Here is a 10,780-nt window from a genome sequence, read left to right as displayed (position 1 = left end):
TTCTGGCGTTTAACTTCCAGTTTAAGGTTAAACTGGAGGTTAAACGTGGAAATGCTCCCTTGGTGCCATTCTCATTCTGGTGTTTAACCTTCAGTTTGAGGTTAAACTGGAGGTTAAACGCCAGTTTCCTCTTTTCTCAGCTTTCATGATTCTGGCGTTTAACCTTCAGTTTAAGGTTAAACTGAAGGTTAAACGCCAGAATCATGAAAGCTGAGAAAAGAGGAAACTGGCGTTTAACCTCCAGTTTAACCTTAAACTGAAGGTTAAACGCCACTTTCAGCTTTGGTGCATTTCTTATTCTGGCGTTTAACTTCCAGTTTAAGGTTAAACTGGAGGTTAAACGCCACTTTCAGCATTATATGGCACATGTGATCTTCAAGCTTCCTTTATTGATTTTGTTGCTTCCTTGCCTAGCCTCTTCTTCCCTGAAATCATCCACACAATTGCATCAAAGTCTTGCAAAATTTCATGAGAATTCTTCCATTCATAGCATTCAAGTAATATAACTAAAAACTCATGGAATTTGCATCAAAATTACACTGTTTGGATGATTCATTACTTTGTTGTTCATTTAACCATTCTTGGTTACTTTAAGCTCAAGAAAATGCATAAAATAACTAAAACTAACAGAAAAATGCTAGTGAAACTAGCCTAAGATGCCTTGGCATCACCTAGCCACAGCAAAAGCTGTGATTGATATTGACAGAGGAGAGTTGATTCTTCAATTGAATGAGGACTTCCTTGTATTCAAGACTCAAGGTTCTCCTTCTGTACACATGGAGAAGAAGCATGAAAAGCTTCTCTCAATACAGAGTCATACAAAGCCCCCATATTCAAACTCTAAGTTTGGTGTTGAGAGGCTACAACCAAACTCTAAGTTTGGTGTTTTGAGAGGCCACAACCATGCTCTGATTATCTGTGAGGCTCCGTGAAAGCCCACTGTAAAGCTATTGACATTAAAGAAGCGCTTATTGGGAGGCCACCCAATTTTTATTTATCTATGTTGAATTTCCATTGTTATTTTATGTTTTCTTTAGGTTGATGATCATGTGGAGTCACAAAAGCAACTGCAAAAAAAATCAAAGGAAAATAAAAAATAGCATAAAAAATAGCACACCCTAGAAGATGAACTTACTACCAGTAAGAGTAGCAGAATGGGCGTTAAACGCCCAGTCTGGCACCATTCTGGGTGTTTAAATCCAAGAATGGGCACCAGACTAGCATTTAACGCCAGACACAGGCTACAGCTTGGCGTTAAATGCTAGGAAAGGTATAAAAGCTGGTGTTTAACACCAGAAACAGGCTACAGCTTGGAATTAAACGCCAGGAAGGGTATAAAAGCTGGCGTTTAATGCCAGAAACATGCAACAGTCTGGCGTTAAACGCCAGAATTACACTCTAAGGGCGTTTTGCATGCCTAAATAGAGCAGGGATGAGAAGTCCTTGACCCCTCAAGATCTGTGGATCCCACAGGATCCCCATCTACCCCACCTCTCTCTCTCTCTCTCCCCCTCACACATCTCTATAACACTCTACCTAAAACACCACTCACCTATCAAATCCTATCCTCTTCCCTATATTCTCTTCACCAATCACCTCCATATCTCTTCCCCAAAATCCCCACATACCTCCAAAAAAAAAATTCAAATTCCTTTCCCTCCCAAACCCAATCCAAAATACACGCACCAAACCCCCCACTCCTATATAAACCCCTCATCCCCCCTTCATTTTCACACATCACAATCAACTTATACCCCCTTGGCCGAATTCACTGTATCCCTCCATCTCCTCCATTTTTCTTCTTCTTCCCCTTCCTTCTTTCTTCTTTTGCTCGAGGACGAGCAAACCTTTTAAGTTTGGTGTAGAAAAAGCATTGCTTTTTATTTTCCATAACTATTTATGGCGCCTAAGGCCGGAGAAACCTCTAGAAAGAGGAAAGGGAAGGCAAAAGCTTCCACCTCTGAGTCATGGAAGATGGAGAGATTCATCTCAAAGGTCCATCAAGACCACTTCTATGAAGTTGTGGCCAAGAAAAAAGTGATCCCTGAGGTTCCTTTCATGCTCAAGAAAAATAAGTATCCGAAGATCCGACATGAGATCCGAAGAAGAGGTTGGAAAGTTCTCACCAACCCCATTCAACAAGTTGGAATCTTAATGGTTCAAGAGTTCTATGCTAATGCATGGATCACTAGGAACCATGATCAAAGTGTGAACCCAAATCCAAAGAATTGGCTTACAATGGTTCGGGGGAAATACTTAGATTTCAGTATGGAAAATGTAAGGTTAGCGTTCAACTTGCCAATGATGCAAGAAAATGCACGCCCCTGCACTAGAAGGGTAAACTTTGATCAAAGGTTAGACCAAGTCCTCATGGACATATGTGTGGAAAGAGCTCAATGGAAAAGAGACTCAAGAGGCAAGCCAGTTCAATTGAGAAGACCGGACCTTAAGCCCGTGGCTAGAGGATAGTTGGAGTTCATCCAACGCTCCATCATTCCTACTAGCAACCGATCCGAAGTAACTGTGGATCGGGCCATTATGATCCATAGTATCATGATTGGGGAGGAAGTAAAAGTTCATGATATCATACCTCTAGAACTCTACAAGGTGGCTGACAAGTCCTCCACTTTGGCAAGGTTAGCCTTTCCTCATCTCATTTGTCACCTATGCAATTCGGCTGAGATTGACATAGAAAGAGACATCCTTATTGAAGAGGACAAGCCCATCACTAAGAAAAGGATGGAGCAAACAAGAGAGCCCACTCATAGACCTCAACAAGAGCATGAGAAAGCCCCTCATCAAGAAATCCCTGAGATGCCTCAAGGGATGCATTTTCCTCCACACAACTATTGGGAGCAACTCAACACCTCTTTGGAAGGCTTGAGTTACAACAGAGATCAACTAAGGCTAGAGCACCAAGAGCACTCCATCATTCTCCATGAGATTAGAGAAGATCAAAGAGCTGTGAGGGGGGGAGCAACAAAGGCAAGGAAGAGACATAGAGGAGCTCAGGCGTTCCATTGGATCTTCAAGAGGAATAACTAGCTGCCATCACTAAGGTGGACCCGTTCTTTGATTTCCTTGTTCTTCGAATTTGATGCTTTATGTTTGTATATGTTTGTGTCTTTACTACATGATCATTAGTATCTAGTGTCTATGCCTTAAAGTTATGAATAATTCCATGAATCCTTCACCTCTCTTAAATGAAAAATGTGCCTAATTACAAAAGAACAAGAAGTACTTGGATTTTAAATTTTATCTTGAAATTAGTTTAATTATTTTGATGTGGTGGCAATACTTTTTGTTTTCTGAATGAATGCTTGAAAAGTGCATATTTTTTATAGTGAAGTTTATGAATGTTAAAATTTTTTGCTCTTGAAAGAATGATGAACAAAGAGAAATGTTACTGATAATCTGAAAAATCATGAAATTGATTCTTGAAGCAAGAAAAAGTAGCGAAAAAGGAAAAAGTAGCGAAAAAGTGGCAAAAAAAAAAGAAAAAAGAAAGAAAAAGAAAAAGCAAGCAGAAAAAGCCAATAGCCCTTTTAAACCAAAAGGCATGGGTAAAAGGGATCCAAGGCTTTGAGCATTAATGGTTAGGAGGGCCTAAAGGAATAAAATCCTGGCCTAAGCGGCTAAATCAAGCTGTCCCTAACCATGTGCTTGTGGCATGAAGGTTCAAGTGTAGAGCTTGAGACTGAGTGGTTAAAGTTGTGATCCAAAGCAAAAAGAGTGTGCTTAAGAACTCTGGACACCTCTAATTGGGGACTTTAGCAAAGCTAAGTCACAATCTGAAAAGGTTCTCCCATTTATGTGTCTGTGACATTTATGTATCCGGTGGTAATACTGGAAAACAAAGTGCTTAGGGTCACGACCAAGACTCATAACGTAGCTATGTTCAAGAATTAACATACTGAACTAGGAGAATCAATAACACTATCTAAAATTCTGAGTTCCTATAGAAGCCAATCAATCTGAATTTCAAAGGATAAAGTGAGATGTCAAAACTGTTCAAAAGCAAAAAGCTACTAGCCCCGCTCATCTAATTGGGACTAAGTTTCATTGATATTGTGAGATTCATTGTATATTCTCTTCTTTTTATCCTATTTTGTTTTCAGTTGCTTGGGGACAAGCAAGAATTTAAGTTTAGTGTTGTGATGAGAGGATTATTTATACGCTTTTTGGCATTATTTTTAGGTAGTTTTAGTAGGATCTGGATACTTTTTAGTATATTTTTATTAGTTTTTAAGCAAAATTCACATTTCTGGACTTTACTATGAGTTTGTGTGTTTTTCTGTGATTTCAGGTATTTTTTGGCTGAAATTAAGGGACCTGAGCAAAAATCTGATTCAGAGGCTGAAAAAGGACTGCAGATATTGTTGGATTCTAACCTCCCTTCACTCGAAATAGATTTTTTGGAGCTACAGAAACCCAAATGGCGTGCTCTCAATTGCGTTGGAAAGTAGACATCCTGGGCTTTTCAGAAATATATAATAGTCCATACTTTGTCCAAGTTTTGACGACGCAAACTGGCATTTAAACGCCAACTTCCTGCCCTATTTTGGCGTTAAACACCAGAAACAGGATAAAAGCTGGAGTTAAACACCCAAACTGGCATAAAAGCTGGCGTTTAACTCCAAGGAAAGTCTCTACACATGAAAGCTTCAATGCTTAGCCCAAGAACACACCAGGTGGGCCCCAAAGTGGATTTCTGCATCATTTACTTATTTTTGTAAACTCTAGTAACTAGTCTAGTATAAATAGGACCGTTTACTATTGTATTAGACATCTTTGGATTATCCTTAGATCGATCTTTGATCAGTTTTATGCTATCTTAGACTTTTATGGGGGCTGGCCATTCGGCCATGCCTGGACCTTCATCACTTATGTATTTTCAATGATGGAGTTTCTACACACCATAGACTAAGGTGTGGAGCTTTGCTCTTCCTCGAGTATAAATGCAAAGTACTATTGTTCTTCTATTCAATTCAAGCTTATTCTTATTCTAAGATATTCATTTGCACACAAGAACATGATGAATGTGATGATCAAGTGACACTCATCACCATTCTCACCTATGAACGTGTGTCTAACAACCACTTTCGCTCTACCTGAAAACAAGCTTGAATGTATATCTCTTGGATTCCTGGTTCACGACGCATGGTTGCCTCTCCTGACAACAGAGCCTTCCATTCCGTGAGATCAGAGTCTTCGTGGTATAAGCTAGAATCAATTGGCAGCATTCTTGAGAGGACGGGAAGTAGCCATTGACAATGGTGAAGCCCGAACATACAGCTTGCCATGGAAAGGAGTATGAATGATTGAATGAATACAGTAGGAAAGCAGAGATTCAGAAGGAATGACGCATCTCCATACGCGTATCTGAAATTCCCACCAATTAATTACATAAGTATCTCTATCTTTATTTTATGTTTTATTTATCTTTTAATTATCAAAATCCCATAACCATTTGAATCCACCTAACTGAGATTTACAAGATGACCATAGCTTGCTTCAAGCCGACAATCTCCATGGGATCGACCCTTACTCACGTAAGGTATTAATTGGACGACCCAATGCACTTGCTGGTCAGTTGTGCACCAAGTTTTTGGAGCCGTGCCTAGTGATAACAATTTCGTGCACCAGCCGTGATATGTTTTTAAGTGTTTTCAGGGTTTATAGGGCAGGAATGGCTTAGAGGATGGAAAAGAAGCATGCAAAAGTGGAAGGAACACAAGAAATCAAGTATTTCAGAATTTGGTAGCGACGCATACGTGTGACTGGTGCAGGAGACAAGTGACGCGCATGCGTGGCTAACGCCTACGCGTGGCAAGTGAAAAGTCCATCGACGCGTACGCGTGGCTGACGCGTACGCGTGACAGAGCATCACGTGCTGCAATTTATAGAAAATGCTGGGGGCAATTTTTGGGCTACCTTTGACCCAATTTCAGGCCCGAAAATCCAAATTAGAGGCTGCAGAGTGGAGCTAGAATTAGAACTAACTTTCATACACTTAGGTTTTCTAGAGAGAGAGACTCTCTCCTCTCTCTAGGTTTTAGGGTTTCTTCTTTCAATCTCTTTTTAGGTTCAAGTTCAATCTTACTTTAATTTAGTTTTCTCTTACTTTTATTTGTTCAAGTACTTTAGTTCATCTTCTTCTCTTGCTAATTTTCCTTTTTCGCCATTTTTATGTTTATGAGCTCTTGTTACGTTTGATTTCTTTTAATACAATTTATATTCTCTATGTTTGTTGTTACTATCTTTAATTGTTAGTCATTGATGCTTGCAATTGGTTGTTTAGATTTAATATTCATTGTTAATTTTCTATGTTTTTTATTTTGTGCCTTCCAAGTGTTTGATAAAATGCTTGGGAGGGTTTTAAATTAGATTTTTTTATTCTTAGCTTGGATTGATTAATTAGAGACTCTTGAGTTGTCAAAGTCTCTTGTTGAATGGTAATTGAAGATTGCCGGTTAGCTTGAACTTCACCAAAGCTAGTCTCTCACTATGAGTTGGCTAGGACTTGTGAATTCAAGTTGATTGTATGCATTTGACTTTCCTCTATTGGTTAGAGGTTAACTAAGTGAAGGCAATTTACATCTACCATTACAATTGATGATGACAATTAGGATAGAACATCTAATTCTCAATCATTGCTAGCAGCTTTCTTAGTTATTGATTTATTTTCTTGCCATTTTACTTTCTTGTTTCTTATTACAAAACCCAAAAAGATACAATCTCATACCCAATAATAAACTACACTTCCCTGTAATTCCTTGAGAGAAGACACGAGGTTTGAATACTTCGGTTAATTTTATTGGGTTTGTATTTGTGACAAACAATTTAATAGGAGTTTTTTATTCTATTTTTCGTTATTAGTCTCAGTTTGATGAGCCAGACTCGATTCATGAGAGAAGAGAAATAGTAATATAATATTATTAGTATATTAATATTAGAGTTGCTTGATTAATATGCTTGAGCCTCCTTTCACCTTTGATTGTTCCACCCTTGATGCATGTTCTCATTGTAGCTTCTATTTCCTACAACATAGTTAGAACCAAACTCATAGCCAAAGTGATGAGAATTCATAGTGAAAAGAGAAAATAAAGACAAAAACTAACAAAGAAACTAAAGCAACTATTTACAAAATTGACATATATACAATAACCAACAATAAGCACACGTTGCAATTCCCCGGCAACGGTGCCAAAAACTTGATGTAGGATAAATGTCAGTCTAGAATTTCTCAAAGAAATCTCGTTGCAAGCATAGTCCAAACCAACAAATTATCCTCAATAAAAGTTTAAAAGATTGTCATAATACAAATAAAAATAATCGGGAGAATAAATCTCGGGTCGTTCTCCATAGGAATTGTAATGAAGTGCTCAATTATTGGCTGTGAAGGGATATTTGGGGTTCTTGTGATGAGAGACAAGAAATGTAAATTACAAGAGAGTAATGATAATTAACTAACAAAGGAAATGAAAACTCAAATGGTAAAAGGTCTTGGCAAGGGTTGATGGTTAAGGATCACTATCCTTGTTACTAACCACAATATGATAATTGCAAGAATCAATCCCATTTAGTCATCCTCTAACAATTGAAGGAAAGTCAAATGAGCTTAATCAAACCTAATCCATAAGTCCCAGCCACTCACTAATTGAATTAGCGAAGACTAGTGTCAATAGATACCAATTATCAATCACTTGGACATTAGCAACTCAAGGTCACTTAAGTTACCAACCCAAGCCAAGAAGAGGAAAATCTACTCTATAGCTAAAAGAAACATTTCATCAAATACCTAGAATGCAATAAAAGTAAACATTATGAAATGAAAGAATTAATGAAAACTATAACTAACATAAGCAAGAAATTAACAATAGCAACTAAGGTAAACATAAAAAGATATAAAAACATAAAATTGCATTAAAAGAGAATTGAAATTGACAAGAGAATTCATAAACTAAATTGGCAAAATAAAGAAATTAATAAGAGAAGTAGATGAACTAAAGTGCTAGAACAAATAAAAGTAAAGGAAAACTAAATTGAAAGAAGATTAAGATCTATATCTAAGAAGAAATAAAACTAAAGAACCCTAAAACCTAGATAGAGGAGGGAGCCTCTCTCTCTTTAGAATTCTACATCAATTTCTAACTAGTGTGTATGAATGAATGGTCTCCTCCATCCTCCTTCACTCCCTACCTCTAATATGCATACTAGGCTAGAAACTGGGCCAAAAATGAGCTCTGAAATCGCTCCCAGCATTTTCCCTTTAGTGAGGCACGTGATGCTTGTCACGCATATGCGTCAGCCACGCGTACACGTCATCGAACTTTGCACAAGGTCACGTGTATGCATCAGTCACGCGTACGCGTCAGTGGATAATGCTCCTGGTCATGCGCATGCTTTAGCCACGCGTACGCGTCGGGACCATCTTCTCAAATCTTTAATACTTTGTGTTCCTTCCACTTTTGCATGCTTCCTTTCCACCCTTTAAACCATCCATGCCCTATAACCCTGAAAACACTTAACAAACATATCACGACATCGAATGGTAAAAAGAGAGGGTTAAAAATTAGTAATTTGAAGGACTTGGAAGCATGTTTTCAATCATTGAACAAAATTAGGAAAGAATCTTAAAAACATGCAATTTGCAAGAATAAGTGTGACAAAAGTTGACAACATCTACTCAATTCAACATAAAATAAACCATAAAATTATCGTTTATCAAGTATTTGTATATGTATGTATGACATTGAGGTAGTATGGTGAATTTTTAATTGCTAATTTAATGAGTTGATAATGATTGTGAATGGTTGATATAAATGTTAAGTTTAGTGGAAAATTATGCATGAGATTGGCGAATAACGAAAAGGGTTTGTATGTGAAATTATGATGTTGATGAGTATAGATAATGATGATTTATGATGTGTTGAGGATGGATGGCGAATTGACGTAGTATAGCTTGAATTGATTGAATTAACATATATATGTATGAATATGGAGAATATGATGATGGATTGATGAGGAAATGTTGGTATTTTTAGGTAATTAAATGTTTGACAAATGATGGGTTGATGTTTGGTGAGTTATGATATGGCATGAGATGGTTTTGAATTGGATTTTGTGGGTTTTGGTTTGGAAAACTTGAGTTTTGAAATTTTGGTAAAAATATATTTTTAATGAACTTTAGTGATCCATAACTCGAGTCTCGAACTTTGGATTTGAATGAAATCTATTTCAAATTAAAGATAATTTCAAGAGCTTTAAAACGGTATAAAGTTTGTAAAAATCGGAATTTGGTAGAGGAAGTTATGGACGTAAAAAATTAGGTATAGAAAATTGAAATTTTCCTAAGGGCTGGAAACCAGAACTTCTGGTGTGCTTGTGTCCGTACGCACAATAGTGTGCATATGCACAAACCAGGAAGTGTGATTTGAAGGGCGCGTACGCATGGATTGGGAAGGTTGTTCTGTTGTGTGCGCACGCACAGCGCTTTGCGTATGCACACTACCCTATTTTGCACAAAACTCTGTTTTTTACTATTTGACCTTCCTTGCAAGTCTGTAAACCTCCAAAACTATTATTTTGATGAAAATGCACTATTTTTGAACTATTGAATATTCCTCTGATTTTTCACCTATGAACATTCTGTTTAAGGTTTATTGGTTAGGTTTTAGGTTACAAAATAAGGTTAGCGAGTGGGAGAAGATAAAAAATTGGTATCAGAAGAGTTGAAAGAGAAGATAATTGATTTGATGAGATAATGAAAGTGATGAACAAGAAAATTATGAGAACAATGCAATGTTGATAAATGGGATATAATGAGAGTGGTGGTGATATTATGAGATGATGATGAAGGAGATTGATTGATAAAATGATGAATGGCAAATTAAATGAGAGAGGGATGATAATCGAATTTTGAATGAAGGATGATAAGGATTGATATTGAAGTATGATATTCAAAAGAATTGAATGATCTTGCATGATTATGAATGGATATGAATGAATAATTTGTAATGAATTTGAAAATGAAATTGTTTTGAGCTTAACCTGGCAAGTTTTGTGGTGGTTTACCACTTGCCCAGTGTCGAGATGTATGTGGGGTTTGTGGTGGTGTACCACCCACATGTTTTTAAAAGTGAATGCTTTGTGGGGTTGATGCACAAAAACTTGTCTCTCAACAAATTTTTCTTCGGCAAGTATACCGAATTGTCGTCAAGTAAAAACTCACAATAGAGTGAGGTTGACTCCCACAGGGATTGATTGGTCAAGCAACTTTAGTTGGAAAATTGTGCTAGTTGAGCTAAACAGAAATTGAGTTGAGAATTGCAGAAAATTAAATAGCGGGAAAGTAAATTGCAGAATCTTAAATGGGGATTTGGGGAAATGAGCATAAAGATAAATGGCAGAAAGTAAAGAGAATGGGTAAGATCAGAAATCGGGAATTCATTGGGCTTAGGAGATGTTGCATTCTCCTGATCAAGTTCATTCTCATCTCTTCCTCAATCAATACATTCATTGATCTCCTTGGCAATCTTAGGTGATTGGATCCCAATTCCTTGGCAACCCAATCTCTCTAAGCTTGAACAATTGCCCAATTCCTTGATTTAGTTGCTCATGGGAAGAGATGAAGTATGGTCACTGATTATATCACATATATTTCCGAATCAAAGTGTTGGGAGGATTATATGTCACTATATCCGTCCAAACCCCAATTTGGTCCAACATGAGAACGCATTTCTAGCATGATCTCCTCATCCCTTTTCCAAGGCTCAGA

The sequence above is a fragment of the Arachis duranensis genome, chromosome 3 (assembly GCF_000817695.3).
Source record: "Arachis duranensis cultivar V14167 chromosome 3, aradu.V14167.gnm2.J7QH, whole genome shotgun sequence".
NCBI lineage: Eukaryota > Viridiplantae > Streptophyta > Magnoliopsida > Fabales > Fabaceae > Arachis > Arachis duranensis.
The sequence above is the reverse complement of the archived record's forward strand: the minus strand, read 5'-3'. Positions refer to the sequence as shown.